The sequence below is a fragment of the Saccopteryx bilineata genome, chromosome 7 (genome assembly GCF_036850765.1).
Source record: "Saccopteryx bilineata isolate mSacBil1 chromosome 7, mSacBil1_pri_phased_curated, whole genome shotgun sequence".
Taxonomy (NCBI): domain Eukaryota; kingdom Metazoa; phylum Chordata; class Mammalia; order Chiroptera; family Emballonuridae; genus Saccopteryx; species Saccopteryx bilineata.
Window position 1 is genome coordinate 107,841,590 of NC_089496.1, and position 16,719 is coordinate 107,858,308.

The window sequence follows — 16,719 nt, forward strand, 5'->3', positions numbered from 1 at the left end:
ACCAGAGACACCAAAAGCCCAGATGGCAGCCTTTCTCAGACCAAAACGTAACAGCCCAAATGTCACGCACCAGGTGGTTTTCTGGCAGAACATGTGTTATGACAACCACAGCTGCTCTGTTTTAGTTACCCGGACGACGGGCCCCATTCTTCCCACTTCCTACTGACAAGGCCTTGCTCCTTCCCAGGTTTAGAGTTTCTATTATTCCTCCTTGCTTCCTCTCCTTGAGCAAGCCCTTCCTGCAGCCTGCATGACTCTTACGGCTTCCTTGCCAGAGACGCCTCATCCGTGCTGCATCTGCAACGGGATCCTCATCCTCACCCTGTGCGACCAGAGGGTCTACCCAGCTGGCCCAAAGTGTGTGTCAAACGAAACTCAGGCTGTTATTTCTAATCACATAAGTTCATCATCAGCACCCTACTTGTTAATGACTACCTTCCATGTTTTATGGCATAGAAAGCACACTCTCAACTGACTCCACAATATATATAAATATATGCATTTTCACCGAGATCAAGTCTCCACACTGTGCAGCCTCCTTTGCATCCGACCGAGGGAATCAGCTTTATTTCAGGAGACCAACTTAACCATTCTGTGATTTGATTCCCTCATCTGTAAAATGGGGCTAAAACTCTCTCTGCGCCCCAACATGGATGTGAAGAGAAAATGGGATCACATACACAAAATGTTTAACCTGGCACCGGCACAGGGAAGCCTCAGCAAATGATAGGTGTTCTTCGTGTTATTATTACAGGAGTGGCCCCCGGGCCTCCCTGCTTTCACTGTATGTATGTAATTGTCAGCACAGGCGTCCGCTTGTCCTGTCTGCAACTGATCCCGAGTAATGAAGGAGAAGAGGCAGGTGGCAGCCACAGGCAGGCAGGCAGGCGCAGGGAGAGTCAGGCCACACATCAGAAACGAGAGAGGGAACAACAGGGCCCACCGGGCGCACTCGGGCACCTCAGTGACCAGGCTGGGAGCCCTGAGAACCTGGGGCCTCTGTGGGTGCAGCTCGAGAAAAGCTTGGCCCATTCAGACCGATCGTCCATCCAGAACTTGATTCAGGGTTTCACAGGGAGGGTCAGCCTTCCAGAAAGGCGGCATCCCCAGAGGCCTTAAACGTCTGGGCGGAGTGAGCCACTCCTGGGAGGAGAGACGGCAGAGAGAGACTCTTGGGGCATCCCAGGGACCTGTACTGCAGTCCTTCTCGCTGAAAAACCTGGAACACCTCGAAAGTGCCGGGGGGAGGGGCAGACACGGCCCAGGTCAACACCTCGGCTGGCTCCTGCCAACCGAAACCTGTGGGCACCTGCTCGTGCAGCCCTGCGGGTGACAGCTGAGGAAACCGAGGCCCAGTGCGGTTCTGCCCAAGGATGCACAGCTCATGATCAAGACCCGGATCCTGACCCCAGTCTTCTCCCCGCACCTCGTCAACGAGGGAGCTCATCCGAACTCTGCCCCGTCAGTCCAGCAGTGCTGCCAGCACCTTCCATCGCTGCAGGAATCGTCGTGAAGAACAGAGACCCAGGACGGGGAGCCCCGGGGAGGGAAGCACTCGGGGAGGCGGCCAGGGGAGGGGACACGGGCACTTCCTTCAATCAGCTTGTCGGCTGGGACACCGAGTCTCCAACCATCGCCACTGGGGTGGTCCTCCGCCAGCTGTGCAGTGTGAGATGCGACAGGGACAGCACCAGGACAGGAACGAGCTCTGCGGAGGCTGGCCTGGAGCCATGTGGGGGGCAGGGAGAAGGCGGGCAGAGGGCTGGGAGGGAGGGTGGGCAGCGGTGGGGCTGGGGGTGGCCCCCTTGTCTGATAACAAAGCGCTGAAGCCGCGATGGGGGAGGAGGACGGAATAGGCCCTGCGCCAGGCAGGCAGGAGCGGGAGCAGTGCTGTCCCCGCCGTCCTTTGCTCTTCTTGCACATTGAAGGGACAAGCCTGGGTTCTGGATGACAGAGGTGGGGGCTGCCACCACCGTCTGCACTTGAACAGAGCCACTATGGCGGCACCTTCCCGACAAGGCAACAAGCTACTGCGTGCGGCCCCTGAGCTGAGTTTCCGCAGTGAGGACGGACTTCTGCAGGCCGTTTTCCTTGTGTGTACACCATGGAGTCGGGACGTCCTCCTTCCGCCCTAACACTCACGGTGTGCGGTTTGACACTGACATCCCCCTAATAAAATCCCATTGTCATCACCTATTATGCCGTCCAGGGTTGATAAGAAGCCAACGGTTCCGCAGCGAGGACCGGGAAGCCGGGGCAGTGCCCGCTTTATGCCGAACAGAACGGGCAACTGACCCAGAAGACGCACGGAGTGTTTTCTCCTTATTCGCAGCCTACAGCCTAACGGTTTATCAGAAACCCACAGCATTTGCTGAGGCCACAGATGCAGAAAACACACCCCAGCCCTTCGGCAACAGCCCATCAGATCCCAGAACACGGTCTCCGGACGCTTCCAAAACTCACCCACACTCAAAGATCACACAGGGGGTGGGCAAACGTGGGCTCACCGTTGTAAGGCAAAGAATACCATAATTAATAAACAATGATACAAGAATCAATGTGTGTCGTGCACTCACAACGGCGAACCTCTGTTTGCCCACCCTCCATAGATCCCATATCCGAGACCCTCTGAAGCCCACCAGCCCCTGAGAACGTGCAGACCCCGGGAAGACCCAGCGCTGATTCACGGAGCTAACGACACAGCCTCATAACAGCTCTGCCCCAACCCCCAGGCCAGAGTATCTCCAACCCGGGAGGTGGGAGGGCAAGGGGTCTATTCAATGGTCTCTGGGGCGGGCGGCTCTCCAACAACAGGGTCATCTGCTCCATCTTCCTGCACAACCGCCCAGCGAGAGGGCACTGCCCCCGTCTCTCTGACGTGCACAAACGATCAGGGGCAGGGGACAAGAGCCTGTGACCATGTTCACGCCGCAGCTGTCACCCAGTGATTCCAATGTGCACACAAGACGCCACAGGTCTTTGTGACACAACCCACAATTTTATTTTTCTGAAACCGACTGGGGGGAACGCTCTTGCTGAACATTCATGTTATTATTTCCAGTAGCAACTCAAACAAGTACTAGGTTTAGGCTAGATTTCCCGCTCAGGCTTGTCTACCTACTGACGAGGGTTCTCCGACCGCCGACGGACCTACGCCAGACGCGCCTCCACACTTCGCTGTGAAACTCGCCCACTGAAGTGGCTCTTGGCAGGGAAGCGATGACAGTCGCATCACGTAAAGCATACCAAGGAAGCAACGTTCAGCCCGTTTTAAGACATTTGAAATGAAATAAAAAATTAAATATCACTCTTGGCGCAGACTGGGGTGCGCACATCATAGACGTGGACCCGGTTTAGGGCGTTCAAAGAATCCAGGGACGGTGACAACAGCAGGAGGAACACACGATTGTTGGGCCCCTGCCAAGCGCAGAGCCGTGAAGGGTCCCTTCGTGACGGTAGCCCTGGGAGGTCAGCGCTGATATCCCCGCGTTATATGTAGGAAACTGAGGCAGAGCTGGGTTAAGAGCCTGCACGGAACCCCACAGCTAACCAGGTCCATGAGCCTTTCTCCGGCACCATCATTAAGACCAGAGCTCTGGGAAAACCGGCTCAGAACCCGAGATGCAAGCAGCAGCAAGGTCAGCCCTCAGCCAACCCCATCTCCCGGGCCAGGAGGCACGGCAGGAGTGGGTGACTCGACCAGGGCATAGGGAGTAAGGCTGCCCACTAAACAGTTTCTAGGTTACCAAGCAAAGGGGCAACCTGCCAGCAGACCCCCAGAGCAGGGCTCTTAACCCCTTAGTGATAACCATGCTACAAGTGACACAAGCTACTGTCTGTTGAGGGCTTCCCGGGGCCCAGACACCAGGCTGGGGTTTAGGTGAGTATGTCCCATTGGGACACCAGGATAATCTAAGAGAAAAGCACAATGAACACTCCCATTTTACAGAGGGGGAAACGGGCCCACAGAATTTCATGCTATACACACCTACCCCCCACCCCCCAAAAGGATTTAGAACCATGATTTTCAACCTGTTTTCATCTCACAGCACAATATATACTAATTACTAAAATTCTGCAGCACACCAAAAAATATGTTTTTGAGGATCTGACCAAACAAAATAGGTATCATTTTGATTCATTTGCCCCAGATAACTATTGTTCTGTTGGATGTTGTCATTTTTTTTATTTGACAATCTAAGGGAAAAGAGGTCAGCGCCCCTGATCAAATAGGTTTTGCATGTTTTAAATATTCTTTGCAGAACCCTGGTTGATAGTCACTGACTTAGAGTAGAGGAGAGAGAGCTGGCCTGGGAGTCTAGAGGCCCGGACAGGCCCCTGGCACGCCCCTTTCCCAGTCACATGACTGCAGGTAAACTCCGGACCCGCGGTGGTCAACCTGGTCCCCGCCGCCCACTAGTGGGCGTTCCAGCTTTCATGTTGGGTGGTGGCGGAGCAACCTAAGTATAAATAAAAAGATAGATTTAACTATAGTTAGTGGTTTTATAAAGATTTATTCTGCCAAACTTTGCGAAAATCTGACATAAAGTACTTGGTAAGTAATATTCTATGCTTTAACTTGCTGTAACTCTGCTCTATAAGTTTTATAAAGTAAAGTTACTTCCCTACTTTATAAATCACCATTACTGTGGAACCGGTGGGCGGTTAGAAAATTTTACTACTAACAGAGATACAAAAGTGGGCAGTAGGTATGAAAAGGTTGACTACCCCTGACTTAGACCCTCAGCGTCCTCTTCTCAAAGGATCAGCACATGATCTCAGGAACCCAGATATGTGACAAATTCTATTATTCTTTCATGCATGCTTTTGAGGGTTCAAACATCAGCCCCCATGAACCTTAGCTATCAGGAGGAAGTGACCCACTTTTAGACTGACGCTCTTGCACAGCCAGACCACAAAGATGAGAAGTAGAGTCTAGTTACCTTCCAACAGCTTTTCCTTCACACCAACAGGAAAATGAACAAGAAGATGAGACTCCAAGTACAATACAGATGAGGGCCCAGAGGAGCAGGATGGCCCTGTCCCCACTTGGGTCCCCAGATCCCTCCTGCCTGCTTTGGCATGACTCAGGAAGAGTGTAAAGGCTGGCAAATAGCAGAAGATGCCCAACCCAAATGTCCCTCAGGACAGGCGGAGACCAGAGGACAGAGGACATGCATGGACACGTAGCTTCCACATTCAAACCCATCTGCGAACAATGGCCCTGCAGCTGCGCAGGGCCCCCAACAGTGAATAAATTAGAGGCGGCACAATCTAACAGGAGCAGCTGCGTCCTCCCCACCAGATGGCCTTGCTGATCAGTACACTTTTAAACATTGTTTTATTTCCAAAGATAAGCAAAATAAGAATCCGGTTAACCCTTGAATGAGAAGAATCGCCTGAAATAGCACTACTTTGGAATTTCTTTCTGATGGGAAGAGGAAGTCAGCTGACTGTGTCTCCCTGTCCTCTGGGGGATTTCAGAACCAGGTAGCAGAGGATTTCTCCAGGGTGTCACCTGCAGTCGGTGAACATTCACTGTCCCATGAGACAGGCCTGGCCCTCACAAGGTATGGGAAGAGGCAAGGACTACACCTCTAGCCCCAACTCCAGCTTGGGGACGTAAGCCCCAGGGATGGGCAGAGGTGTACCAGCCCCCCCAGGGGCGGGGGGGGAGGTGTACCAGCCCCCCACGGGTGTGAGGAGTGTGCCACCCCCTCCCAGGGTTATCCCGAGGCATGCCAGAAGCTGCAGGAAGCTACAAAAACAATTTGAATCTTCCAGTTTAAACTATTTAAACATTTGAAATACTGTTTTTAAATGAAGTTACACTCAGATAGGTCACTGAGAGATACAAAGTCTGCAGAGAGTCCAGCTCACCTCCTCCGCTGCAGGCTGCCTGGGGCCAGCCTGGGCCCCCTAGTGGGAGTTGATCACTTTCTGCCTTCAGGGTACCCTGGAGAAGAGCTTAAGAAGCACCAATGTAGGGTGGGGTGGGGGTGGGGGTGGGGGTGGTGGAGTTAACAGAACCAAAAGTAGCACTATGCTACTTCTCAACTTCGAGGTCTTCAAAGGGTCGATATAATTGCTCCATTTTGCAGGTAAGCACACTGAGGCTCTGAGCAGTGAAGTGGTGTAGAGAACTGTGAGGATTACATGGGATAATCCACACGACATGCTTGCAGGGTGCCTGCCAACCCCACATGCTCAATCAACGACACCCACACCACCATGACCGCCTCTGTCCCTCCGTCTCTCCCTCCCTCCCGACTGCCACCAGGATCTCAGGTCAGCAGGAGGAACCGCCTGGAGCAGGAAGACCAGCCAAGTGTGGATAGAAACAGGGAGAAGGAAAGTCACAAAGGCTTCCTCTCAGCAATGTCTGGACAAGTCTGAAACAGAGAGGAGCCCCCCCGCCCAGTGACCTGGCGACGAAGATGCTGGTGCCACCAGGACACTAGAGCCAAGAGCTGCTCTTTAGATGGGAAGAGAGACCCAGAGAAGAAACTGACTTTTTAAAAATGGTAGTTCCAAACCCTTTCAGAAAGCAGACCCAGTTTCTGATGACCCCATTCAAACCCGAAATCCAGATTCCTACCGTCTGTAAAATAAATGAGAGCAAGTATTTCTGTAGAGATGTCCCGCCCTACGCGCTGACCTTAGATGTCACCGGTCTACAGAAAAGAAATTCTTTTCTCTCCTCTGGTAAGTAGACACATTTCTGAAAGCATTTGGTAGTGTGTATGATTTATTTTTTCCCCATAAATAAATCTCTCCAAGTTTTAATACTCAACGCTGAAGAGGTGGACACTCAATAAATATCCTAACAGGGTTATGTTCTCCAGAACACCTCTGTGTCTCTAGAGCCCAGCTAAGACGCCGATGGAACGCTGCCATCCATGTCTAGCCTGTCAGTGGGCAGGGGCTGCTGGCCCAGGACAGAAGCCCCCTGTGGCAAGTAGGTAAAGCAGAGAGGGGACTGGAGGGGAGGTGACCCAGGATATAAAGTCTGACTGCTGAGCTGCAGGTAAACAAGTTAAATCCTTCTTGGTATCAACCGCAGAAGAATGGGGGCTTCTTTCATAAAGACCTGGGTGGTGTTCATTGGGAAGGTCGGGACTTGTTTACAGAGAACAGACTTCTCCCGGGCTAAAAAAAAAAAAAAAAAAGGCTCAAACATTTTTTAAAAAAATGACTTTTAAACAGTCCTTATAGCTGACTTCCTATCAAGAACTGCTCTGGTCTGTTTCATAAAAACAAATATTTGGCCGAAGCACACACAGTGCTCAGAGCGGAAATCAGCTCGACATAAGAACTTCTCCTGACAACCCAAGTGCCCACGTGAGGCACTGGCCGTGGAGCCACCAGATGGCAATGGACTTGGAGTCCGTGGGAAGGCACACAGGGGACAGCACACAATCCTGAAGCCACCACGCAAACTGTGTGACTTGGGGCAGGCCACCTTACTGCCAGCTCTGGGAAGGCACACAGGGGACAGCACACAATCCTGAAGCCACCACGCAAACTGTGTGACTTGGGGCAGGCCACCTTACTGCCAGCTCTGGGAAGGCACACAGGGGACAGCGCACAATCCTGAAGCCACCACGCAAACTGTGTGACTTGGGGCAGGCCACCTTACTGCCAGCTCTGGGAAGGCACACAGGGGACAGCGCACAATCCTGAAGCCACCACGCAAACTGTGTGACTTGGGGCAGGCCACCTTACTGCCAGCTCTGGGAAGGCACACAGGGGACAGCGCACAATCCTGAGACCACCACGCAAACTGTGTGACTTGGGGCAGGCCACCTTACTGCCAGCTCTGGGAAGGCACACAGGGGACAGCGCACAATCCTGAAACTACCACGCAAACTGTGTGGCTTGGGGCAGGCCACCTTACTGCCAGCTCGGGGAAAGCAAGGGTATCTATCTATTTTGTTCATGGTGACAAATATTTCCTGAAGGAAGAAAATGGGGAGGGAGGGAAGGAAGAGGGAAGGAAGAAGGAAGGAAGGGAGGAAGGGAGGGAGACCAGCAACACATATACAAATCTGTCATGAACAGAAAATTCCCAATAAAAACTGGAGGGCTTTTTTTGTTTTGTTTTTAAATAGAATTTTCTGCAGGTTTTTAAATTCTGGCTGTCTAGGATTAGTACCTATGTCACCAAAAAAATCCATTTCCTGGTACCTATCGAGCCTACAGCTGGCCCTGGCTCCACTGTGGGGCTGTTTGGTGGCCTCAGGTTTCTGACACCCGAAGAGAGCCCCCAGCCCTCCCCCCAGCTCTGAAGGAGCAAAAACAAGGGTCTCAGAGGCCCCCACCTGCGGTCTCACCCCGCCCACCTCCAGCACGCCTCCAGCCTCTCTAAATTAGCTTTCCTACTTAAGAAAACACCAAAATGACATGTCTTTGTTAATTACAGGATTCTTATCTGTGGCCAGTTTTGTTTTTTCCGTTTTGCTTCGTTTTTTAACTCATTTTCAGTTTGTAGAGCCCTTTCGGGCAAATTTTCTGAAGGCGCTCCCTCCATCCACACAATGCTTCGGGCCTGAGTTCGGACAAAAGAAAAGGGGGGGGTCCCTTTTCCTTCTGGATCACTTTCCTTTCTGTCCCATACAGGAAATTTGGAACGGTTTCAGCAACACCAAGTAGTCCAAGTCAACTTACACCTCCACGCTGCTGTCTCCTCTCTTTCTTCCTTCTTCCTTTTTGGTCCCTCAGCTGCTTCCCCCTTGTCTACTCTCCAGAAGAGAAAAGTACCAATTACCTATGTAATTAAATGAATTCCTCCACTTAATTAATTTCAGGGTCTTACTGGCTTTAATGGGTGGGGAAAAGACTAGAATTTTGGATTGAAAAAATTATCCATGGCATTCCAGAGTGCCGGGCTGGAAGTGTTTCGGGTGTCAGCAAGCTCTGCTCCAGCAGCGGGACACACACACACACACACACACACACACACACACACACACGAAACGGATGCTTCTAGAAGCTCTCCAGCTGGCAGGACTCCATCCCAGGGGTTTCTCTCCCCGCCCCCCCCCCCCGGTTTGCCCAGGGTTGCTGACCCTCGCTCCCTCCTCCGCTGGCGAGCTGGCAGAAGGAAGCATGTTCACAGCCTCACAGAGTAGTCTGGGCTCACTTTTTATTTTATTTTTCCCTCTACGTTCAGACACTGGAGTTATTTTCGTTCTGCTGACAAAGGAGTTACAAGGCTGGACTGCCCCAGGTTGACTCAGGTGCGCTGAGTTTTTCACACCCTTTCTTGCTGTTGTAAAATGCTGAGCAAAAATGAGTGATTAGCAACCAATCCCAAAGATGCTTTCTTCCCTAAAAACGGCCAACAGCATTCACTCCAAAATTTAAAAAGGGGAGGGAGGCGGGTCAGCTTGGGGAGGGAGCACCGCCACCTGACTGCTGAGCACCTCTCCCCCAGAGCAGGGTCGGGGCAGAGGTCACACAGTCAGACAGCTCTTTCTCGGGGCTGCCTCCCCACCACCGGCCATTCCCCTCCCACAGCTTCCTGAGACCACACAGGGTTTTGGGGGGACAGGACTCATGGAGTACATGCCGTGGAGCCAATGCCCTTTCTGTCCCGCTCACCCCTCCCCCGTGAGGATCTGGACCCCCCCTCCCCCCGCCAGAGGCTTTGCAGTTGAAGCAGAGCCACTGTCTGCAAACCCAACGTGACTGACAGGGCTTCTCAGAGCAGCACTGGATGTGCGAGCCCCCATCACAAGGGACACGATGACAGCTCCCTGGAACCACATTCTGCCCTGAAGCCGGATGACACGATCATCGGGCACAAGCACCGGCAGCTTACATCAAGCCTCTTTCAAGTTCTCTTTGGGGATTTCAAAAAAAAAAAATTAGGAACATTTTTCAAAGGTGGCATGAAGCTCTTAGTTATTACCTTCTGTGGGTATTTTCTGGCCCGTAATTTACATGCAGGGACACTGCTGGCTCCCTCCCTCCTTGTTCAGACTGATCTGCTCGGTGGTCAGCGCTCAGTCCTCGGGGAGGGCCGCAGAAGAGAGGGCACACTTCCGTCCAGCCCGCCCAACACCTGCAGTCCCGGTGGGCACAGAGCCACCAGAACAGAACCTCAGAACCAAAGCCAGGCACCAGAGAGACCATCTTTGTAAAGGCCCCCCTTCCCAGGTCAGGAGACCAGCCAACCTGAGGCCCCAAGTCCCGGCTGGAGGCCGAGCCAGACAAACAGGAGGTGAAGGACGGGCATGTGGCTGCAGGGAAGCCCGTCAGGGCTGCAGCCACCGCGGTCTCTCTGCAAAGTCGGGCGTAGAAATTGATACCATTTCCCCAAGTGAAGCTGGGTTTTCAAATTTCATTAAAGGCTGTGTCTTAACATGCAGAAATGGAAATGACACTTTGAGGCAATTATCCAGATACTTCATGTCAAAACTCGCAGGCTCTTTGCCTCGATTAGTAAACTAACTGAAGAAAAAAAAAATAAGCATATGGCCACCTGCTCCGGGGTCGGTCTCCATTGGCTGGGCCCTCGGGAGCAGGGTGGTGGCCCTGAGCCCAGGGGTCACTGAGACGGCCTGACCCCACGCCCGCCTCAGTACCCATCTGAAAAACGGGATGAAGGCGACACTGTCTGGTCTGACGGAGTTGTGGAGTGGCGGGGGGGGGGGGGGGAGGTGGCTAACCCATGGACAGGGTTGGGCAAGGAGCCTGCCACTCTGCTCTGACGCTTGTCATCATCCCCACTGCTGGTCCCGTCACCACCAGCTCTCCACGTTTGTGCTCAGCCTAACTTGTCGAGGTGTCTCTGGTCTGTTCTGTCACACGCTGCCATGTTCCACCCTGGCCTCTTCTTGAAGGCCGACTCCCCAAAAGGAATCACTTCCCAGCCCGCTATAACAATGGATCCATCACATTCTGGTCCAGAAAAAGAAGATGAAGACATACGGCTGAATGTCTTCTGTTTAAAAAGAATCACCGAGCTCTTTACAGAAATTCCGCTTCCCTTATCACCTGCCTCGACAGCCCCTCTCGTAAATACCAATCAATTAGAAAGGCAGAGGAAACGCTCTTTTTAAAATAAGACCTTGTCTTGTAAATAACTGCAAAGCGTTCCATTAATTAAAAAGAAACACAAATTCAAACGGTAAAAAGAGGATCCTTCTTATTTTAGGCCTGATAGGATTCGGGGCCCCATATCCCCCTCCAAAATAAGGCTTAGCAAGACGACAGTCCAAGCTGGGAAGAAAGTCTCCAAACAACTAGGAGCACGTCCCACCGAGCTAAGCTGCCATCAGACGTGGGTGGGCCATGACCAGTCGGTGGGGGAGGGCGGGGGGCTCTGCCCCTCAGAGGCAGGGAGACGTTCTGTGTCCCTGCAGAGAGATCCACTCAGCATTGTGCCCGGAGGCCCCTCTGCGCAGGCGGTGAGTCTGAGCTTGGCCAGCCCACAAACCCACGTCCCCCTTGAGTTCCCACATCTCGCTGCACTCCCAAATATAGAGAAAACTGGGTTCAGCTGAACGCTGCAGGCTTAACTCAGGAACAGATCACAGCCACACAGACCACAAGTATGGTCAGTAAAGGCAAGAGTCTCTGAAGTTCAAGTCAGTCCCTGCCGTTCTCAGACCCCACCCGCAGAACGGAATGGGTGAAAACGGGCCAAGGGGCATAAACAATCTGGCCCTGCGGGGGTCATCAGCCTGGCCCTGGGAGGCGAGGCGGAGAACCCAGGGTTCCCGGCAGGTCTCAGGGTGCCCCCCACCCCGAGATGATGGAGGGAAAAGCACAAACGAGAAGTGGGCAGGGCCTGCACCAGGGTGGGGGGAAGACTCGAGGGGGCTGGGAGTCTGGTAGGTCACGAGTTTATGGTTTCAGGTTGTAGAAGTTTGAGTCAGTGACTTTGAACAGGCGAGCAGAGCAGAGGACCGGTGAGCCAGCAGCACCGTGCTCCCCGCCACAGGCTCTGCCCAGGGACACCTGAGCACAGAGGTCAGCCTGAGGCCCTCCCCAACCAGCCAGCCCATCCACACAGAACCAGACCCCAGTTCCCCGGAGACGGGGCCCCGCTTTCTCTCTCCCTACCTTGACTTTGCTGTGTCCTGTGCCCCCCGAGCCTTACCGACGCGGTTTTGAGCATTGGGCTGCCGTGTAAATGTGGGGATACAATAGGGTGCAAAAGTCACCCTAGATGGGAGTTCCCCACATCTCAGTTCCGCTGCCCAACTGCGGCCACGTGGCTGCAGCTGTCTCCTGGGACAACATGAACACCTGGTGTCGCCCCGCGGTGCTGTCAGGAGCAGAGGACAGAGCTTGACAGAGGCGGTACTTGGTAGAGAGAAAAGTTCTGCCTGACGGGAGATTTCTCTTTTCAGTGTATATAATAGGAGCAGTTTTTAGAAGGAAAAGCAAACCCGTCCCTTGGGAGTTTTCTACTAACGCACAATGTAGACCCAGAGCTCCTGACCTGCCACCAATGCTCGGCCCACTCACTTGGTTCAGTCGGGGAGGAGGCCAATCCCCCCACCCACCTCCAAGGGCCAAACTTGACCCTCACGTTAGGAGAGCACGCTCCTAATTCAACCCATTCAACGAAGCACGAGACCCCTACTGTGCGCCAGGCCCCGGTGCCCAGCCAGAACACGGCCATGAACCAAGCCAGGCCACTGCCAGGCCACTGCCAGGCCCGGCTCACAGCCCGCGAGGGAGGCGACCAGAACCCCGCGAAGAAGAGGAAGAAGGTGACAGCATGTCGGACGGGCTAAGTGCTGCCGACCCAGAGAACCCGCTGGCCCGACCCAGAGAACCCGCTGGTCCGCCAAAGTCCTCACCGGAGTGTGGCCACCTGCCACGCCTCCCCAGGACTCCCCGCAGGACTCCCACTGCCCCTCCGGACACGGTGGGGCCAAGGCGGGAGGCAGAGACCCGTCCCAACGACATACTTTCTGGGGCACATTTCTGTGGCGTCGTGTTTGGAGGGGCTCTACCCCATTAGGGTGGAGACTTAAATTAAATCCAGCTTAACTGACAAGTCACGGCCAAGTTCTGACCCTGACGGGTGGCCAGTCCCGGCCTGCTCACATGTGCCGGCCACGCAAGTCCAGAGGGAGGTGTGCTCACGCACGTTCTGGCGTTTCCTCCCCGCGTGGAGTGTCAGAGCACATGCTCATTCCAAAGGCCCCGCCTAGAGAGAACGGAGGAAGGGCAGGGCCCTGGAGCAGCCCCCTGAGGGCTTGCCTTCATCGGGCAGGTGTTCTTGAGGTCACGCACAGGGCCAGGGACGTGGCCGGACTGGAACCCTGCTCCCCGGTGAGCCGAGCCCAGGGGACGGCCCAGGGGAGGGGCAGCCCTCACCTCCCCCAATTCCCAGCGCTCTGGCTCCAACTGCCGCCGGAAGGGAGGTCCCTCCAACCACAGGCCCCAGAGGGGAGAGGATGGGGGCCACGTGCCCCGTCTCAAGTGTCCCAGATGAAGTTTGTTTTCATATGTTTTATTCACATCGATATCTCGTCCCCAAATAGTATCATTTCAATACGGGCTCAAGTATAAATAACCGTTATTAATGAAATAGTTTGCACTATATTTTTTCTCCCACTTAGTCTTCCAAATCCAGTATGAATTTTACCCTGATAGCCCATCTCAATCTGGATGCTAAATTTTCATCACAAGTCACTGACCTCCAAGAGCTCATGAAATTTACAGCTGAAAAAGTTAAGTTCCGGGTCCAAGTTGTTCCAAACAACTCTCAGAAGTTTTCCAGTGATTGTTTTTAAGTTAAATCAAGACGAAGTACAATTTAAAGTTTCAGTTCCTCAGCAGCACCCGTCATATTTTAAAGCATTCACGGGTCACGTGCGGCTGGTGTCACCACACCAGGCAGGGCAGGAATAAAGCGTCTCCATCATCACAGAAAGTCCCACGGCACAGGGCTGCTTGGGACCATTTCTTACTTCCTTCACTTTCCCCCTTACCCAGCCTGCCAACCAAAGGCACCACGAAGTCTCTGTGTCCCAAAATCGATGCACAACTCCACAGGGCACCAGATAAAAGCGCGGTTTCCAGGCCCTGCCCCAGATTAACTAACTGCTTCCTCTGTGAGCGGGGGATGCAGATGGGCAATCACTGCAGGTGGCTTTTCAGCCTCAAGCTCATGGCCCCAGAATTCCTTTCCTCCCAAGCCTCCCTTATCCAGCCACAGCCAGGGCTGTGAGCTAGCAACTGACGGAGCCAGGGTGGGCCGCAGACACCTCCGAAGTCAGCCAGGGCCAGCCCCAGGGGAGCTCTGCGCTTAGGGACAATGTGAGTCCCCTCCCTTTCGGTTTCCTGTCTGTAACAGTGAGACCAGCACACCTGCACTCCGAGTTCTTACCTACCCACAGGGACCCAGGAAACACCAGCTGCTTCTTCCCACTGCTTTGGACCCCCGGTCACGCTGAACATCGGTCACATGTGAACCCATCAGTCACCCCGAACGTCAGCTCAAGGTGAGGAGAGGAATGTTTTTCACCCACCTTGAGCACAGGGTACAAAGGTCCGACTGGTCAAGCTGCATGGAAGAGGGGAGTGTGCAGAACCAGTTGGTTCTGGGACTGCAGTGATTTCCGAATTAAATCTTTTAGACCGGGCCATAGTGGCGGCCGCCCCCATCCCGCCACCCCCCCGCCCCAGGAGAGAGGAACCCCAGGCCTACCTGTGTCATCTCAGCGACTGCCTGGAGTCCTTACTTCAGTGTGGGTGATGGAAATACTGCATTCTGGGCTCCTCCCAAAAACCAACACATCCCCATCCCCACGTTGGAGTACAGAGATGGCTGCCAGCGAGACGTGACCATGACACACAGAATCCCAGGAGGGACAGTGGCGTTCTTCCGGGGCCTCATCAAGGAGAGAGTCCCTTCTCAGCCACCCATTCAACACAAAGCCACCAGAGGGTCAGCAGTATTCCCCGGGGTCTCTCCCTTTGGGGCAGGGGGCTAAGGGGAGTCATCTCCCGGTCTTATTTTTCCAGGTTCTTATTCCATCTTTCCAGTGGCTCCTGCTCTGCTGGCAGGACCTGAATTTGACACACTCGCCTGGCAAACTGGCAGCAGCACTGAAGCTGCACACACTCGGTCCCAGGACCAGCAGATCCATCTGCGCCTAGGGACGTGCCCAAAGGAAATGCGTCCGGGTGCGCATCAGACAGGTTTCAGAACGCTCAGCGCACTGGCTCCAGAGCCAGAAGCTCGAACTTGCAGTTCTCCATCCCCAGTCGAATGGATGCTACAACTGAGCAACCAACATGAAGAAGAAGCCACAGCTACAAGAAACACCGGGGACAGAATCTCGTCACCGTGGTACCGAGCAGGAGAAACCAGACACAGAGAGGACAGGCTGCTTGGTTCCACCCACACAAAGTACAAAGAACAGGAGGAACCAGGCAAGGCTGGGGGTTCGGGAGGCCGTCTCCCCTGCCTGGGGGCAGGGGGTGATTACCACGCAGAATGAAGCCAGGGTTTTCTGGGGCGCTGGTCCTGTACTGGACCTAGGATCTGGTTACACGGGTGAGTTCAGTTTATGCACACCCATCAGGCCATACAGGTCTGGTAGGTGCTCCCTAACGCATACATGATATGCTCCAAGAAAAAAAGTTCACAAAAAAAAAGGAGAGAGAGCGAGAGAAAGTTAGAATGGGTGGTGTTAAGTTTCTGCCCTGTAAGAAACCAAGAGAGGAGCCAAGGGCATGCAGGAAATTTGACACGGCCTTAACTGTGCCAGTGCAGCCGGCCCTCTCACCCTGACCACGAAGGTAAGGGTTCCCCCATCAGATCGATGCCTATGGGCTTTCGGAGGTGCCAAGCCAAGGCCTGCTCCGTTCCCGCAATCTCGGACTGGTTAACGGAGCTTGTAACCACTTAGGGCTGATTTTACAACCCAGCTCACAGTCGATGGGTAACGACCTCCCGTTGCCAGGGTCTTAAACAGCTCCTTCAGGAGTGGACTTGTCCAGGAGGCCACAACCCCGAGCCCTCCAGGGCCACATCGTGGTCCTGCTCAGGTTGGCGGTCACCTATCCCCTGGGCAGGGGTGAGGTCTGAGGCAGGGCTTTGAAAAGGGCGTTCTTTCGTCTGCTGTTGTTGAGCCTCTTGCCGTCACCAGCCAGCCCCCGCCTTCCTGCGGCACCTCCTCCCCCGGGGACAGCAACCTGCTATTTGACTCCGAGTCTTCCCACCTCGTGTCCAAGAGGGCCGGGCCCCCCAGGAAGAGGGGAGGTAGAAGACTCACACTGCGGCTGTGGAACGCTGCCCCTGCAGGTCACTTCCAGAGACGCCCTCAAGGCTCCCTGTAGAGAGAGAAGGTCAGTCAGTCCCAGGAACCCTGAATGTCGCCAAGAAGCCCAGGTCCCTCAAGGTGTGGAAGGAGGAGGCTCCAGACAGTGTGGGCCACCCCGACTACTGGGCACAAGGCCGGGGGTGGGGTCAGGGGGGAGCAGCTGTGGCATCAGCCCGGGCTCCAGAAGCAAGAGCTGTACCTTAAAGAGAGAGAACCTCGGGCCCCTCACTGGGTGCAGCCTCCCCCTTCAGGCCCTGTCCCGGCATCCGCAGTCTCTGCCCCTCCAGCAGGCCTTCTGGGACCTCCCCTCCCTCCCCGCTGGGCCAGAGCTCCCTGGTTCCCTCCTGTTCCCCACGCTTCCTCCATCGTTACCTGGGACTCTCCACCACCGCCTGCACCCCGGGCCAGACCTGCTCAGTCC

At 54.3% G+C, this 16,719-nt stretch overlaps 1 protein-coding gene across 20 annotated transcripts in view; it reads right to left on the bottom strand.

The window, feature by feature from the left end:
- The window catches only part of CHST15 (carbohydrate sulfotransferase 15), a 77,458-nt gene that overhangs the window by 42,109 nt on the left and 18,630 nt on the right, over positions 1-16,719 (bottom strand). For 6 of the 20 annotated variants that reach the window (XM_066239197.1, XM_066239203.1, XM_066239206.1 and 3 more), the window contains one exon: positions 16,251-16,308. The exons of 3 other annotated variants lie outside the window; for them this stretch is intronic. The gene's annotated coding sequence lies outside the window, so the exon portion shown is untranslated. Of the gene's footprint in view, positions 1-4,943; positions 5,031-8,667; positions 8,723-12,072; positions 12,125-14,677; positions 14,757-16,170; positions 16,309-16,670; positions 16,698-16,719 lie in introns of those variants that run through there. 11 more of the 20 variants (XM_066239200.1, XM_066239204.1, XM_066239209.1 and 8 more) reach the window with 7 other exon arrangements.